This window comes from Oryctolagus cuniculus, chromosome 1 (genome assembly GCF_964237555.1).
Source record: "Oryctolagus cuniculus chromosome 1, mOryCun1.1, whole genome shotgun sequence".
Lineage (NCBI taxonomy): Eukaryota > Metazoa > Chordata > Mammalia > Lagomorpha > Leporidae > Oryctolagus > Oryctolagus cuniculus.
Genome location: NC_091432.1, coordinates 113478455 through 113497644, shown reverse-complemented (window position 1 = coordinate 113497644; position 19190 = coordinate 113478455). Strand labels below are relative to the sequence as shown.

The 19190-nt window shown below is 41.8% G+C and overlaps 1 protein-coding gene across 14 annotated transcripts in view; it reads right to left on the bottom strand.

Moving 5' to 3' along the window:
- The window catches only part of TBCEL (tubulin folding cofactor E like), a 91219-nt gene extending 73179 nt beyond the window's left edge, over window positions 1-18040 (bottom strand). For 3 of the 14 annotated variants that reach the window (XM_051819423.2, XM_051819480.2, XM_051819476.2), the window contains exon 1: window positions 17694-17800. The gene's annotated coding sequence lies outside the window, so the exon portion shown is untranslated. Of the gene's footprint in view, window positions 1-4400; window positions 7290-9658; window positions 9798-17693; window positions 17813-17900 lie in introns of those variants that run through there. The other 11 variants (XM_051819437.2, XM_017343007.3, XM_070047325.1 and 8 more) reach the window with 8 other exon arrangements.
- Between the last annotated feature and the right edge of the window lie 1150 nt (window positions 18041-19190).

Here is a 19190-nt window from a genome sequence, read left to right as displayed (position 1 = left end):
AATTTTCATAAAAACAGAGAAATGGAAAGTATTCTCAAGAAATTTAAAATAGGGGCCAGCATGGTGGTGTAGCAGGTTAAGCCTGTTCCTGTCCCAGCTGCTCCACTTCTGATTCAGCTCCCTGCTAACATGCTGGGAAAGCAGCAGATGGCCCAGGTGCTTGGGCCCCTGCCACCCATTGGGAGACACTGTTGAAGCCTGGCTCCTGGCCATTTGGGGAGTGAACTAGCAAATGGAAGATCTCTCTGTCTCTCCCTCTCTCTCCTTAACTCTTCCAAATAAGTAAATGAATATTTTAAAAATTTTTCATACTTTCATACATATGCTATGGACCCATTTATATATAATTAATCAATCTTAGCTATTCAGAGAAGGGCAGAAAAAATTGCAGGCTAAAAGATACTTGCAGATATTTGTTTCCAAAAATTTGAAAACAAATCTTACATTAAATATACAAGCCAAAGGTTCCACAATTTCTCCTTAGGACATTTCATTCCAGTAATTTTTTTCTCCACTTAGGCACCTACTTCCTTCACAGGACAACCTAAATGAAAATCTCTTTACTAACTGTTTAGTAAAAATGGAATAAAAATATATTTTTTGCTCTATTTGCACCCTAAGTGATACTAATTAAACTTATTTGTCCATTCACGTATTTATAAACTGTGTGTCCTAAACAAGCTTACGCCACCAGATGCTGAATCTGTGCAAAATACAGTGCTAAGTACTAAAGAAATGGAGAATGAATAAAACCCAAACTGTCCTCAGGGCATCCATAATCTAGAAGGAAACACAGGAGATGGCACAGATGTAAAACCAGCCGCACAAAAAGAGGAAGTTAAAACATAAGAAGTGATTAACTTTTAGACGTGTTATCAAGACAGTAGGTGACAGCCCCGGTGCTATGGTGTAGCAGGTGGAGTCGCCCACCTCCCGTGGTGCTGCACCCCATGTGAGCATGGTTGCTCTACTTAGGATCCAGCCACCTGCTGATGCACCTGGGAGGGCTTTGGAGGGCCTGAGTGCTTGGGCCCTTGCACCCACTTGGGAGACCAGAAGGAGACTGTTGGCTCCTGGCTTTGGACCTGCCCAGCTCCAGCTTGCTGTGGCCGTTTGGAGAGTGGACCAGCAGATGGAAGATGTCTCTGTCTCTGTCTCTCTCTCTGTCTCTCTCTGTAACTCTTCCTTTCAAATAAATATATAAATCTTTTTGAAAAAAGAAAGTAGGTGAATTCTGAGCTATCAAGGAAGACCAGGTTACAGGGTAGGAAAGGACAGAGGCCCAGACAATAGAGCATGAACAGTCACAAGAGACTGAAACAGCGGTTGTCAGCAGGACTGCTGAAACACAAATGGGGTGGGGGGGTGGGGGGACAGAGGCAGGAGACTGGACCTGGGCCGTGGGGATAACAGTGGTCATCAAGACTGTCCCTGCTCAGGCCAGACTTCATCCTGCAGGGATAAAAGAAAAATCCCTCACAGATCACTCTAAATAGAATGCAAGGATGAGACCTTTACATAGAATATGGCAAGGTAAAAAAATAGTAGGAATTTTTAAGTTCCCCAAGGACTGTGCCATGAGGAGTTTGTCTAAAGGATGCATTTTCAGTACCCATTCAAGCAGGTGGAAGCCATGGACTAGGGGATTAAGGGAACAAGTAAGTGGAGATAATCAGTGAGGATGAATCACATCTTTGAGAAGCTTAGATGAAGGTAGAAGAGATGGCAGAGTTCACCAAGAACAACCAAATGTTAATAAAGAACTGTTCTCTCTTAAAAATGGACAAAAGCACATAGGCTGAGTCTGGGGGCCCGAGGAGAAAATACCAGGGATGGCTTCAAAGACCCTCTCAGGATTACTACCTCTCTAAGCAGTTTTTTTTTTTTCTTTTCAAAGCCCATTTAGCTTTCATTCATGGATTCCTCTTCTAACTTCATTCCCAAAAGCTTTATTTTTTTAAACAACTCCCCAACTATAGTCAAGCCCTCACAGATTCTTGGGCATTTTAGATGGTTGCAATTTTTGCTTATTTGTTTTGTTTTCTAAATCAGCCTTTCTGATCCCTAGCATTATCCCCAATAAAATAAAATTACTCTGGGAAAGTCTGTGTGTGTGTGTGTGTGTGTGATATTTTCCCTCCAAGAAAGATAAAATAAATCAATAAATAAAGGTATATTAATAGGCTTTTTAGTAAGTATTTGATTTAAAAAATACAATATTCTTTCTGTACTTTTAAAAATTCCCAGTCTAAAATAACTTAGAACATCAGCAAATTCTGTAACCCCTACCATGTGGTATCCTTTTTTTATTAGCTACGCTTAAGATGTAAATAACTGTGACCAACCGCTTTTCATATCTGAAGTGTATTTACAGCCATGGCCATACCAAGAGACTTCAGTGACAGATTTAGCAAGTAGATTAGGCCTGTGGATGCACCTTATGGTGTATATCTTTCCAGACCATTTTTCTATGCTATGTAGATATATGAGTATGTATTTTAGCAGAAAGATTAAATTACTTTTAGATATATAGTTTTATAACCTGATTTTTTGCTAAGTAGCTTATGAAAAACTTTCAGTGTCAATAAATATATATTCATATAACCATTTTTAAGGTTTTTCAAGTATTCCACTAATAAGCTTTTGAGCCGATGTCACAAAAGACAGTCATTTCTTCCTATAGAAACACTTCAAGCCATCGTCCAAGACAGTGTAATGAGACTGGGCAGGGTGGCCTCATTCTCAATGGCACGTCTAATTTAATCTATCCTAAAGTATATATACATGAAGTTCTATATCAGTGCTATCCCTAAGCATTATGCCCCATTTGGACAAAAAGGAAAATAAACTAATTAGAATAAACTTTTAGAACTAGTCTTAGAACTATAGTTAACTCACTACCTCAACTGCTAGCATTCCAAGTGCAAAACTTGAGTGTAGCTGATAAATCCATTATCACAACACACCATGCCGCTATGATTTCATACCCTACTAGGAACCACACTATTTCTCAGGCTCTGTTTCTCAACTGCATGCTACACCACAATCAAGTATAATAACACTGGGGCTGGTGTTGTGGTATAACAGGTAAAGCCACTGCCTGTGATGCCAGCATCTCATATGGGCACCGGCTGGAGTCCTGGCTACTCCACTTCCAATCCAGCTCCCTGCTAATGTGCCTGGGCCCCTGTACGCACATAGGAGACCCAGATGAAGCTCCTGGCTCCTGGCTTCAGACTGGCCCTGCTCCAGTCATTACAGCTATTTGGGGAGTGAACCAGCAGATGGAAGCTCACTTTCTCTCTCTCTCTGTAACTCTGATTTTCAAATAAAAAGTAAATCTTTAACAATAAAATAAAAATACAATATAGCACAGCAACTTTTTTGGTAAATTAAAACAAACAAAAAATCTGGGGCAGTAATTTGGCCTAACGGTTATGACACTGGTTAAGATGTCCATGTCTCATTTTGAGTACCTGTGTTTGACTTTCAATTCTGGCTCCCGAGTCCAGTTTCCTACTATTGCAGACTCCAGGAGGCAGAAGTGATAGCTTACAAAACTGAGTACTGCTACCCACATGGGAGACCTGGATTGTGTTCCTAGCTTTCAGCTTCAGCCCAGTCCTTTGTGGGTTGGCCATGAGGGACATCTGAAAAGTAAACCAGCCCTTTCTCTCTCTGCCTCTCAAGTAAGTTTTTAAAAAAATCCAACACCGCCAAATGAAATGTGAATTTAGTTTCCTAGTCATTCTCTGAATTATGCTACTAAGTCAGGAAGTGCTACCCACTTTCTTATCATAACACCACAAACACTAAATTCTCATCCAAAATTCTTCATTTCACCGCATTAGTGACACTAAAGATGTGTAAAACCGTGACTGTGTTATCAGTGAAAAGTACGGCTTCAGGACCATCAATACACTCAGTAAGGAGAGGCGCTGCATACAAAGCCCAGCTGATGTCAGACAAAGAGACAAAGTTTTCTCCTCTCCAGCTGCACACCAGCAGACACGACTGGCTCGCAGGCTTGCAATTCACGGAGTGTTTCGGATCCAAATGCACCAGCCCAAGAAATTTATGATTTTGATGAGAAATTTGAGAGAACATTAAGAAAACATTGCTATTTAGACTGAATTGTTTCTTTGAAAATATTTCTAAACACTTCTTCCTTGATTTCCATACCCACTATTTGTCCAAAAATGTTGGCTTAACCAAATTGTCTGCATCTCCATCACATTAGGCTTTTGAATACAGAACAAAAATACTTTCCACAACCACAACAATAAAAATGGTTTAACATCCGCAACACCTTTCACTTCAACAGGTTCAAGGAGAATTCACCCTCACCACCCACTACACACATCCAGCTCCTTCACAAACAAAATCACATCCACCCTTACCTTTCACTTGGCCCAGATTCTAGCCGGGAAAACTGCAAGCCTTTACCGTGGCACTTACTCAAAGCAGGAGGAGATAGTCACCCTTGTTCCCAGACCAAACGTTCCACACTGAGATTAACAATCATTGTAAAGCCAAGTATTTTCTACTACCACTCTCTGAAAACGACAAACTAATACTTATCTCTGCTTACAGACCAGGAAACTGCGGGGACTTGCTCATGTTTCGGTGCCCCATCGTGCTAAGTCATACTTTCTGTGGCCCTAATCTGTTGAGCCATGTTGTCTCTCTTAAAAAAGAAGTACTTCATGTCAACAGTATACAGCACCACACAGAAATGTAACTTAACAAGTATTAAAATGTATGAAACCATTACAGCCAAAATATCTCTTATGAACACACGAAGTAGCTGGACCAAAAAAATAAATAAATATAAACAGCAGAACTAACTGGCCAAGTCAACAAAGGGGAAAGAATTATTTTCAACTTCTCCATCCTTCCAAAAGCAGTGTTTGTTTTTTCCTTGAATGGATTGGGTTTCATCAGAAGAAAACTGTATATGCACATGTTGTTTCAGCTGTGAGCACACAAGTTTAAGGTCATTATTTAGTTGTTTTCAGAATAGATTACCTCCATTATCTCTGCTCTACAGAAGCCATCATGTAGAGGCGAGGCCTCATTGGCAACAGATACTAGTTCATTACTCCGCAGCCTTCTACAGGAGTTCATAAACCACTCTGGCTCATATCCACAGGCTGCCAGAATGTCTAACATTAGCCACACAGAGAGGTTTCAGAACTTTACAGGCCAGTTACAATTTTTTCACTAGCCCCTTTCACACTTAGAGCCACAGCAATTTTGCCTGATGTACTAAGTGCTGAGTCTGCAACTACACCTGCTGGATGTAAACCATGACTGACCAGGACTCTGTGGAAAAGTCACTGACATTCGCCAAGTTCCCATACCCTCATCCACAGGAAGGGGTAATAGATGGTCCCTAATTCCTAGCTCACTGGGTTGCTGAAAAAATGAATAAAGAACATAGTTAAAAAAATGTTTAGCACAGTGCCTGACTCATGGAAGGCACTTACTTCCCAGGAGTAGGCTAATTAATGCCAATTAATGAGTCGGCACAATCATGTCTGACACTTACAATGCTACCCCTCTTTAACTGGATGATCTTGCCCACACCTCACTACCTGTCTAAATGTTACATATCATTCAACACTCGACTCAAAACAGACTTCAGAGATAATACCTTTTCAGGTATCTCTTGTGACCATGATATTTCCTTTGAGCTAAGCCCACAATACCTGTTACCTAAAATATTCAGTGTGCAATTAATTTGTTACATATCGGCATTCATTTCTATCCTTTATAACATTTTTATTCAGTTCATACACAGTGATGTGATTTTCAGGTGTTCTTGTGATCTCAGAGCCCACAGGTCCTGAAGGTAAGAACCATATCCTAATGCTGCTTTGTGCCTATCACACACTGGAACTTTTTGCACAAGATTGGCACCCAGAAAAGGTGCTAATGTAAGGTTTTCTAGTCACTTCTGATTGTGCATATCACATACATTTTATATGAAAATCAGATTTATTAATACATTCTGAAATCAGAGTAGTTAATTAAAAAGTTCCGTTCCATAGCTACAGCTTGGATACACAATTATGCCTACTCCATGGGGTTCCTAAAGAGGTGACATACAGCAAAGAACTAATAGTAGAAATACCTGCTCCTCTACCACGTCAAATTCTCTATAAAAACAACAGCCACAACAGATTTAATACTGAATATATGATTTTTATATCCCAACACTACCTTACAACCCATATGCAAGAGTTAACGATTAATGCCCTATTTCAGAACAACAGGCACAACTAAAGATTTGAATATTTGTGTGTTGCAGCTAAGAATGTAAAATGGTTTAGCTGGTTTGGAAAATGGCCTGGCAGTTCCTCAAACATTCATACACAGAACTGCCATATGATTCAGCAATTCTTCTTCTGGCTATATACCCAAAAGAACTGGAAGCAAGGAGTGGAACAGGTATGTGTAGACCCATGATCAATGCCAACGTGATTCACAACAGCCAAAAGGTGGAAACCAACCAGGTAACCATCAGTGGGTGAGTGGATAAACAAAATGTGCTGCATATGAGGGTACTTTAAAAAGCTCATGAAAAAATAGAATGAAAAGGATGAGTTTTATTTTGGTGCAAAACACCTTTGAAATTCATGTATAGTCTTTTCATAATATGTAAGTTCTACATAGGATGGAAAACAATTTTTTTAAAGATCTACTTATACGGGCTGGTATGTGGTGTAGCAGGCTACACTTGATCTTAGCCAAAAGGCTGAGAAATAATGGTATAGTATCTGGTTGTCAGGAGTTAGGGGGAGTGGGGAATGAGGAGTTACTGACGAATGAGTACAGAGTTATAGTTTGTAAAAATGAAAAAGTTCTGGAGGTAGATGGTGGCAATGCTTACATAACAATACAAATGTACTTAATGCCACTCAACTGTACACTTAAAAATGGGAATGATCACTTATTGGCCTTTTGGCTAAGATGAAATGTTTAAAAAGAGGCAAGCATGGAGCCTCAGAGTCAGAATGCTGGCTAAGTGGCACATGTCCCATACTGGAGTACCTGGGTTCAGTAACCAGCTCTGGCTCCAGACTCCTGCTTCCTGCTTCCTGCAGATTCTGGAAGGCAGCAGTAATGATCATGTGATTAGGTTATCACCCACAGGAGAGACCTGGATTGAGTTCCAAGCTCCCAATTTGGGTATTTAGGGAGTGAACCACTTGGGAGTACTCTATCTCTTTCTCCTCTCAATTAAATAATCTTTTTAAAAAAAGTTAAAATGGTAAGTTTTATTTAATTTGTATTTTATGAAGTTTTTTTTAAATAAAGGAGTATATTCTATGCTAAAAACAATTTATATCAAGTCCAAAATTTCTGGTTCTTGCTGTTAATGGCCTTATCAAATTAATGTAATTAATTCACTTGAGGATCTTAAACCATGAGTAAGGGGAAAAAACAGCTAATTCTCAACTAATGCATTTATTGGAAGATTAGATTTGTGATGTATAAATCTTTTTGCTGTTGTTGCTGGAATCCTTTACCAATGTTTATAAGGAGAAATATCACTAACTGAATGAGGAACTAAGAGTTGATCTTCAAACTTCAACCTCTAGAGGATATCTGGCTTCACAAAACTTATACTTTGAACATATCAGTAATGACTATAAGAAAATATAATCCTCATATGAATCATAATAATAAAGGTTTAATAATTTATACCTGGTTTTAAACATTTCAAGAGCTGCAATTCTTTCCTAAAATTACTGCTTTCAAACATTTACCTATGAATTACACTAACATAACAGTACCATGATTAAAAATATAAGTATATTTCAAAAAGTTTGTGGAGAATGGAATTAAAATTTTATGTAAGTGCAAAACAATTGAAACCTCTGCATAGTTTTGTATAATATGCATTTTCATGAACTTCTTTTGCACCAAAAAAACCCTTATCTTTTAATTCCATTTTCTACAAACTCTTTGAAGTACCCTGTGTAAAAGTATTCTAAGAAAGAAGTCTCTTGACAGAGATAATGGCATCTGTCAATCAGAACATTTAGTATTTGAAGGAGTTACTGCACTATTCTCTCAAAATAAAAATGTTAAAATGATATGTGACTAAGTATGACAAAGAAGAGAAAGTGCAAAAGCTAATGTTTTCATAACAAACCGCCTTTCAATATTTCATAGGTCAAGCCTCATTCATTATGCATTCCATATTTGCAAACTCCTCTATATGCTAAAATTAAAATCCACGCATACATAAGGGGTTTTCAACAAATTCATGAAAACACATATTTATTTCTAACCCCACAAATCAACACTGGTAGCATTGCTGTGGTCACTTGCAGTTACACACAGAGCAACCAGAACAATGTGACTTGCCCAGTGCGCATGTGCCCACCTGCAGCAGAACGAGGCAACCCTCCGCTCCCTTGTGTCAGCTCTCGTACTGTACACAAGTGTCCTCTGGGTGGTCTATTTAGTGCTGTCTCTGACATTTTGTATGCTTCTTGGGATGTCACTATTTAAAATGGCTCCCAAGAGTAGTGCAAAAATACAATCTAGTGTTCCTGAAGCACAAGGAAGCTGTGATGTGCCTTACAGAGAAAATACATGAGTGAGATGGCTTCATTCAGGCATGAATTAGACTACTGTTCACAGTAAATTCAGTGTTAATGAATCAATAATATATATTAAGTAAAGTATCCTGAAACAGAAACACATATAAAACAAGCTTAAAGTTGATCATTTGATGAAAATGTTATGTCATAGGCTCACTGGAAGCGACTTCTATATTTCCCCTAGGAACAATGGTTCAATATTCATTAATTCAGTGTTCATGGCAACTTTACATAAAAATATGGAGAATAACAAAAATTTACTGCGCTTTGTTAAAAAAAATAAAAAAGACAACTCTGGGGAGAAAAAGAGACCAACAGAACAGAAAACAGAGCCCAGAAACACGCCTATGTAAATCTGGCAGGAACTGGCATAAATATCAGTAAGAAAAGCTTCAACTATTCAATAATTGATGCAGGGACAGTGAATAGCAATCTGGGGAAAATGAAAGTGAACCTTCACTTCACAACAGAAAAAATTTCAACTCTAGATAAAATGTGAAAGCGAAATTTATTCCCTTGAGAAGAAAACAGTTATTTCTTCTAATAAGAGAAGAGCTTTATGATCTTGATTTAGGGAACTATTTCACAAACAAAACATTAAAGAAATACACAAAGTAAAAGTTAGTCAATAAAATGGAAAAACTTTGATCATCAAAAGACATAAAAACATAAAAAGACAAGCCAGAAACTGGAGAAAAATAAAGAATCTTTGCAATTCATGTAACTCACACAAAGAATTCTTCAAACAATAAAGAGGTAAACAACCCTATAGAAAGACAAGAACACGTATTTGACAGAAGAATAAACTCAAATGGCTAAGAAATACATGTAAAAGATACTCAAGTTCAATAACAGGAAGACAAAAATTAAAATCTCAACAAGATACCATTTCATATAAGTTAGCAAAACCTAGAAACTGACAATATCAAGTGTTGGGAAAAATGGAATGGGAACTCTCACATTGTTAGTGGGAGTATAAATTGGTACAAGTGCCTTGGAAAACAATTCGTCGCTGTCTAGGAAGGTGAGGATGCACATACCCTATGATCCAGCAGCTGCACTCCTCAGAGTAAGCTCCACAGGAACTTGGACATGGGCACCAGGAGACAAGTATAAGAAAGTCCATAACAACAGCACTGTTTGAAATTGTAAAATTCCTGGTGGGGGGAGCCCTTACATCTAAGAACAAGCAATTGGATATATTATAATATATTCACAAAATAAAAATAACAGCATTTGAAATTAACAATTGATACTTCATTATGCCTGCTTCCTTATCAATACAAGTGACTTTTAAAAACCAGTGTTGAATAGGTAAACTGACTAATCCTAAGAATATATTCAGTAGAATTCCATTTACACAAAATTCAAAAACATAGAAACTTAATCATCTTATCATTCAGGGTCACAGACATATATGATAAAAACTGTAAAGGAAACACAGAAAATATTAAATACAAAATTCAGAACAATGATATTCTTGGTGAATGGAGGTGTATGATCAAGAAGCACTCAAGGGCTGAATTTTAATTCCCTCTTCAAATCTGCTCCTCATCCCATCTCAGAAGCTGCTTTTGACTTTCTTCTTCCTCTCCCACCCCCGTGTAATTAATCAGCAAGACCTAGCAACACCACATCCAAAATGTCCCACACCTGACCTGTTCTTTCCTTCTCTGCTTGCAACACTAGCTCAAGCCATCATCAATCTCCCACTAGGATGCAGTAGCTCCTGCCCTCGTCTCTTCTGACTTCTGCACAATTCACTCTCCACAAGCAGTCAAGTGGTCTTTTCAAAATGTCAAATTATGTCCTTTAAACTTGGCAATGGGTTCCTTTCCCACCTAAAATAAAATCCAGTCTCTTAATTATTTATTTATATTTTATTTCATATGAAAGGCAGAGACACAGAGAGAGAGGTATCTACTACCCACTCATTCAATCCTAAATGCTACCAACAAGACAGAAGCTGGGAAGTCAATCCAGTTCTCCCACATGGGTGTCAGAGACCTAAGTACTTGAGCCACTAAGTGGCCTTCCGGGGTGCACATTAGCAGGAAGCTGGAATCGGAAGAAGAGCTGGGACTTCAACGCCAGCACTCCAGTATGGGATGAGGGTGTACCAAGCACCACCGTAACCACCAAACCCCCACCCCAAAATTCAAGCTCTTTTTTCTAGTCTTCAAGGATGCTTGTACACCAATCTTTGCTCACCTCACGAGCCCCACCTCCTTCCACTCTTCGCAGCCCACAAGGCTTCTGCCTGCTGGCTTCCAGCTTCTCAAATTTCCCAACCTCACCTGGCCCGCCCGGCAGCCTTTACACTGGTCAGACTGGCCTCTCCCGGCTCTCAAGTGTACACATGAATGTCACTTCTCCAAAACCCTGCCTCTCCTCACCCCATCAAAAGCACACTGCCATGACCAACCACTCGGTGTCACTTCCTCCTCTCTCTAGCTCATGGAGAAACATAGTAAGAAAAAAAATGTATGCATGGATTACAATTTTTGCCCACCAAAACAAATTTACCTTCTAATTTCTTTCTTCCACACATTTTGTTGGATGAATGGAAAAGTGAATTTTATTTTAAATAGGCATGAAGTAATATATTCTGACAGTGAAATGAAAATCAAAATATACCAGTGAGGACTATGGCAATGTGGAAGAAAGAAAAATTTTGCAGAACCACTGGAAAAACATTCTTCTAAGAGCAATTTTGGATTAAACCATGTGCCTCAAAACAGTACTTGTTAGGGACACCTTCTTAAGGATGATTAACGAATGTTTCACACAATGACAAGATCCTGAGTTTTGGAAATATGTCACCTCATTAAATCTCGTGCTGTTAGAAGAAGAGCACTGTGAGTAAAGCATGAGCTTCAGTTGGCTCTGAGTTCAGTTTCAACTGCTGTGCCCTTTGGGGGGGTCCCTTACCTCTCTACCCCTGCCCCTGCGTTTGTAGCACAAAGGTACAGTCATGCTTCGCTTAACAAAGGGAATGTCTTCTGAGAAATGTGTCTGAACCCAAGTGTGCACTTACACACACTGAGATGGCTCCAGTGTCACTAGATAATACAATGGGCCATCATCATATATGCAATCAATACTTGACCAATACGTTGTGCAGTGTATGACTGTATACAATAGCTATTTCTTGGGGTTACTGTGAAGATTAAATGAAATAAAAAGTATCCAGTTAAGTGCCTGCATGAGCTTAGGTTTGGTGGGGAGCATCTGTCTAGTGGTTAAGACATCCCTTTGGGACAGCCACATCCCATGCGAGAGTGCCTAGGTTGAAGTCCCTGTTTCAGCTCCCACTGTCACCTTCTGCTGGTGCAGCACCTGGGAGACAGCAGGTGTGAGCTCCAGCAGTTGGGTCCCGTCACATAGCAGACCTGGACTGAGGTCCTAGCTTCTGGCGGCAGCCCTTGTGGGCGTGTGGGGAGTAACCTGTCAGATGGGAGCTCTCCGTCTCTGCATCTCAAATAAAAATGCACAGGTTAAAAAGTAAGTGCCTGGCATGTAGTAGGTGGTCAAGAAAGTGTGGCTATTTTTGTGAAAGCTGAAAGTAGGGAAATAAGAGAAAAACGATGAACTGATATGAATCAGATGACAAACGTCCTCCCCTGCTGGCAGAGGTAACTGCAGACAATGTGCCAGGAACACAGCCCAGGACCAAATCCTGGTACTAAATCCAGGACTACAAGCATGGGAAGGATGGGCAAGGCGTTTAGAGAAACCGAGGGAGCGTCTCTCTTCTTTACAGAGGCTGGTTACAAAGTCTTAGAGGAAGCAGCAGAAATGTCCTAGATGAAAAAGAAGGGGAAAGCCTGAGTAAGAGAAGAGACACAAGATTCAGCAAGAAATGTAGTGTAGCTGGCACACAGCCTGTAGGGGAGGAGGGTTCGGAGATAGAGAGGGACTAGTAGGGCCAGAAAGTAAGGGGTTAAGTTGCCTGTTCCAAAAGTTTGCACTTTATTCTTTAGGAAGCAGGGAAATAAAGGGAGAAAAATTTAACATGCTAATTTGATAACAATTCTTCTTAAGAGGCAAAATACCTTTATGCCTTTAAATAGCATATAAGTCCACAATCTGTTAACCTAAAATGGAAAATAATATTTTAAACCTAAATTCTTGAAATGGCATGAACAATTTGTTTATTAACAATGACTGAGCTGGAACTAATTCTCACAACTATGTTTCATTCCATGGTAAGTGTCCCTTATTCAAAATGCCTGTGAGGCCAGAACTATTTTTGGCTTTCAAGGTTTTTTGATTTTAGAATATTTGCATAAACATGAGGTATCTTGGGGTGGGGACATGAGTCTAAATGCAATATTCACTTATGTTACCCTCATATCTACCTTAGAAACATAACCTGAAGGCAATTTTATACAGTATTTTAAGTGCACCTGCAATGACTTGCCATCTATCACAGGACATCAAATGTGAAATTTTCCACTTGTGCTATCACATCCATGCTCAAAAACTTCTGAATTCTGGAGCACTTCAGATGCTGGACTTCTGGATAAGGGATGTTCAGCCTGTACTATGATGACCACTGTTGTGCTACTCTTCATCATAATAGCATATAAACCATTTATTGAGAGTTTGCTATGTGGCATGCACTGTTGTTTTCCACATATTATTTCACTGAATTCTCACAACACTCTTACATACTATTCACCTACTTTCCAGATCATAAAACTAAGCTAAGACAGCTTATGGCCAGATGGTTAGCGAATGACAGGGCCGAAATTCAAACCTAGCCTGAGTCAAAGTTCTAAAATTCAACCAATCTGCTGAGCTACGTGATATTGTTCAATTCATTTACGTTATTGACTCAAAAATGACTTGTGTGTATCGACTATAATTTAAAGCATCATGCTAGATCAGTGATTTTGAAATTTTACTGCACAGAAGCAGCACCTGGGCAGCTTGTTAAAATGCAGCTTCCTAAACTCTACCAGAGATTCCAATTCACTAAGTCCAGGGTAGGATTCAGGGGTCTCCATTTTTAACCCTAAATTCAGTCAAGTCTGATTCACTCGGTCTATGAATCACACTGAGAGACCCTGTGATATTTGAGTGTCCTATTCTTGACAAACTTACCATATAAAAGGAGTAAGAATGAGGTGAACACACAATACGGGGCAACATAGGAAAAGCAGTAGAGACAAGTCAAGCAAAAAGGACTTCGCAGAAGAGAGGCCATCTGAGATGAACCAGGATGAATGAGATTTCATAAAGGAAGGGAGCACACTTTGTGCAAACACTTGAAGGGAGAATGCTGCACACAGAAGCACGTGTAAGGAGTACAGGCCTCAGCAGGAAGAGGACCAGCATTTGGGGATAGAAAGGTAATGTTACGAAATAGGTAGAGAAAGGCTGCAGTTGATCCTGAATGGCAAACTTAATAGTATGGGCTTTAATCACTACTGGCACTGGACAGCAGCTAATTTTTGCGGGGGGAGGTAAATAAAACAATCACAGCAACATTTCTTGAAGAGTTCTTTCATGAAACTACGTGAGACCATCTGGAACTAGAATAACAGACAACGGGTATAGTTAGCCTAGTGACATTCCAATCCCAGAGAAATAAAAGCCTAAAAAGGGAGGAATGGTAAATCTTAATGACTACTTGTTTATAGGGCAAATATAACAATCACAACTAAATGGTTTCTTTACCCTTTAAATCCAAATTGTGCTCTACTACACTTATCACAGCACAGTTCACAGTAGCCAACATATGGAACCAACCAAGCTGTCCATCATCAGATGAATGGGTGAAGAAAATGTAGTATATGTACACAATGGAATACTATTCAGCCATAAAAATATAATGAAATCCTGTCATTTGCAGCAAACTGGATGGAACCAGAAGACACCACGGTAGGTGAAGGAAGTCAGACAGAGAGATAAATATTGTATCTGTAGGAGCTAAAAAAATTCAATCTTAACAGAGAATATTGATTTCTAGAGGCTGGAAGGAGTGGGAGGGATAGAAGAGGTTTAGATTAAAAAATAGGGGAAGCTGGGTGTGGTTCATTAATTGTGACAAATGTACTAACATGAGATGTTAACAACAGGGGAAGCTGTGTATAGTTTATGTAACGAATATATCATACTAATAAAAGATGTTAACAGGGGAAGCTGGGTGTGGAGCATATATAGAAACTCTTTGTACTACAGCTTTTGTTTTGTAAATGTAAGACCAGTCTGCAATAAAAAGCTTTTAAAAATGAAAATAAACTATCTCACAATTCATTTCACATTACTTCTTAGAACTTTTTCTTTATACAGATGACTAAGCCCAAAATATATAGCAAACATTTAAACCACAGTCCAGGACCAAGAGATCAGTAAATAGGCCTCTGAGCAGTCAAAATACATGTCACACAGTTCATACACTAAGAAAAGAAAAAGAAAGTAAACATATATTCAGAGGTCACAATCTCATTTTACACAAAATTCTAACGAATCCAAGTATTAGATTTCCAAACCCACAGCAGTTTGGAAACAAACATTACCAGGAAAAAACAGCCTGGTACAGGTAGACACACGTAAATAGTCTGAGGGTCAAGAGGAGAATTGAAAACTATAAAAAAGCACACATAATCACTCAGGGTAAGTTCTCCACAATTGTTTATTGACAAGCATACATAATTCCCAGAAAAATGAAATTAATGAACATCTTCCTTAATGTTCCAAACACCTACCACAAAGGGAAATCTTCTTTAAACATTCTTTCAAGCTAAATATTCCAAAACAAATAATATTCACCTGATTAAAAGAGGTAATTTTTAAAGGATGGCTGACACAAGACAACACAGCCCCTCTCATCTGTAACCAAGACATAGTCAATAAGTGGTTAAAGGCAAGAAGGACACATTATGTAACACACACAGATTGAAGGTGATAGAATGCTCTCAAACGGCATCCAATCAAGAATGGGAGCCCACTGATGAAGTCCGATTTGGGCAATACTTTCCTGATGACTGTGCCTTTGAATTCTGTGTTCCTAATAATACGAACTCGTCCTACACAAAATGTAACACTATTAAGCTGGTCTTAAATACCTATCCTATACATTTACCTACTGAAATTAGGCAACATCACTTGATACTCAATGTCCTCAAGCAATAGGCTATGTGACAACTTTTCAAAAACACTTTAACATGGCAACACATGGAACCACTTACTAGTCACCAATACTCACTGATATTTTTTAGGAGTTAATGTGATTTTTCTAAGCATATCCCCCATTGTATAAATAGATTAAAACATTGTTTTCATAGAGGAAGTTAAGACCTTAATTTACTTAAAGTCATACTTAGGTTTAGATTATACAGTAAAGCCATGAACCTTCTAACCCCACTGATGTTGCAAAAGGTATGCTATACTGTAATTACTGGAGTAAGAAGACTTTGCAATGTTTTTAAATATCAGAAAAGCAAATCAGTGTATCCTTAGAACACTGGAAGAGTAAAATAAAATTTCCTTAACTATGTTGTAGTGATACAGCAACTAAATGAAACTAGGCCTCTCATATTTCTTAAACAAAGCAAAGGATAGGGAAAATTAAAACATACACACACAATTTTGTCAAATGATCAGGCCACATTAATAGACCACAGATTAAGATTATGGTACTTCAAAAAACATGGGTCAAATGTGCTCTACATTACAAGCACCTAAACAACTGATCAGTCATTGGCACCTGGCTGTCCTGCCCCCTCAAAAAAATCCATCTTCTTAGAATCACCCTTGCCCTCTAAAAGCTTACAATATAAGGATGCTGATGGAAGCCCAAGAAATGTGTCTCAGCAACTGTGTTTTTCAAACTGCAAGTTGTTACCCATAAATCAATGGGGTGAATTTCTGTCATCATTTTTTAATGAAGAGAAAGGAATGTAACAAATTCTCATAATGCATCACAGGGAATAAGGGGTAAATATTGCTCTGTGAAACTTTTCATTCATTCACATGCAGGTGTGTACCAGATCATAATGCAAGACGTACTTCTGTGAGGCCGATTTAAAAAGAAAGAAAAGAAAAAGAAAAATGAGAGCTGTTACCGCAGAGAGCTAATGCCTCAGCACCCACTCCTCTTCCTGCTCAAGATGGAGCCCTGGACACTGACCTAGGAGCTCCAGGGAGCATACAAAGCAGAGCGGACAAGCCCCAGCCAAGCCTGTACTTGGACCTGGAAGTCTTACCAGCTTCCCCCAGACAGCCCTGGGCGGTGCCTGCAAGTTCTCTGTAGCTTAGCAACCTACAGCGTACAGCTCCTCCCTCCCACACCGGCTGTCAACAGTTCAACTCTTCCAAGCAACTTTCCTCAACTACCACCTCGGAGTCCCAACGGAAGGCAGTGGGCCACCTCGCCCCTTCCCCAACTCCCGGGTCGTCTTCCTCGTTCAGGGCTAGCGCTCTGTACCCCCATTCTCCGCAGAGAGGCTCCACACAGATCCTCCCTACCCCCAGGATCCCAAGGACAGGGCACCCTCCCGCCGGCCCCATCCGACTCCCACCCCGTCCGTTAACTGGGCAACTCTCAGCACCTCCTTTGATGACCAGCTCCGGGAAGGGGCAGGCCGAGTACCTCAGGCCCCGCGACCGCCCGCTCTTTCCCCCACCAAACCTCCCAGGGGTAGGTTCTTCCTTTTTGGAGACAACTTTCCTAGTTGCCCTGCAGCCCCCGACATGTCTCCATCTCCTCTCGGCCACTGGGCGCCGTCCCATCCCGCCGCCTCGGGGTCACGGTGAGAAGCCTAGATTCTCCCAGGAGCTCGGCCAGGCGTCCCTGCAGGGCCCCCTCCAAGCTGCAACCAGCCCCCCCCCTCTCCCAAGCCAGGGCCCTCCCCGCTCCGCCCCGACCCGGCCAGGCCCCGTCCTCCGTCCAGCCCGGGTCAGGCCTCTCAGCCCCGCAGCCGCTGCAGGCAGACCCCCGTCTCGCCCCGACTCCTTCCCCGAGCCTCGTCTCCCGGCGCCCCACAGGAGCGGCCCTCGGCTCCGGAGGGGAGCGCCTCGGGCCTCGACAACCCGGCAGAGCCGGCGGGCCCGGGCTCCACTCACCCCTCAGCCCGGGAGGCGGGGGAGCTGCTGCGGCGGCGCCTCCGGCTGCGCCTCTCCTCCCCCCTCCCGGCCGCGGCCGCGGCCGCGGCCGCCGCCGCCGCCGCCGCCGCCGCCGCCGCCGCCGCCGCCGCCGCCGCCGCCGCCGCCGCCGCTGCCGCTCAGCCTCCGGCCTGGTCCCCAGCCGGCCCTGGCCCGGCTCCTCTTCACCTCGTCCCCCAATCCGGCCGCTGGAGCCCAGTGTCCTGCATTGACCCGGAAGCAGCTCTCTCTGCCCAACAACAACACGTGACCTTGGCGCACGTGTCACGTCGGCTGCGTGGATGGGAGGGGGTGCCGGAGGAGCAGGTCCTCCCCGACCAAGCTGGGGTTGCCATGGCGACAGGGATGCTGCGCTGGTCTGGGCCTCCCCAGAAGCTCAGCTCATCTGTCTCCGGTTCCTTGCCTGTGCATTGAGGGGACATCCCCGGTGAGAAACAGGGCTAGGGTTGTCACATCGGCATGAAAAGGAGCCAGGTCGGAGCAGGGGCTGGGCAGTTCACAGGAAGGAGCCGGGCAGAACCTCACCAGCCACACTGGAATCCTGGCCTGCTGGGGCCCTGGTGTGCTGGGCCATCCTGATCAAGTCACTTTCTGCCTCACGCTTCAGGGGCCTCCTCCGTACTATGAGAGAGCTGTAGGAAGGGAGGCCTAGGCTGCAGTCTAATGAGCTCTCAGGCTGCTGTACATCAGGATGCTTGCAGTCCACCCTTCACAAGGCCCGTGGCACCCTGAACTGCCCACACCAATGCAGAAACATCAGCTTCTGTCCACTGAGCACCTTCTAGGTACACCCATTCCAGTGCGCTATTTAAAAATGTTACAACTCTGGCTGGCACTGTGGCATAGTGGGTAAAGCCGCTGTCTGCAGTGCCAGCATCCCATATGGGCACCGGTTCGAGTCTTGGCTGCTCCACTTCTGATCCAGCTCTCTACGGTCAGAGAAAGCAGTAGAAGATGGCCCAAGTCCGTGGGCCCCTGCATCCGCGTGGGAGACCTGCAGGAAGCCCCTGGTTCCTGGCTTCAGATTGGCTCAGCTCTGGACGTTGGGGCCACCTGGGGAGTGAGCCAGCAGATGGAAGATCTCTCTCTCTGCCTCTGCCTCTGCCTCTCTGTAACTCTACCTTTCAAATAAATAAATAAATTTCTTAAAAAGAAATAAATATATTTACTTATTTAAAAAAATGTTACAACCCTCCCAAAATTGTCATTTTTTACCAGTGAAAACTGAAATTCACCCGGCTATTAAAAGTAAGCCGGCTGAGATTAGAATCCAGGTCAGGCTGGCACCAAGAACACACACTTCACCCAAGATACCAGGGGCTTGCTCCCACTCCGTGCACATCTTATCTGCCTATTGGCTTGTGATTGCTTATTTATTACTTTGTCCATTTCTTTTCCAGGAGCATACATGGACTACAAATGGTGCTGACTGATCTTAAAGAGGACCCAGCCTTGTGT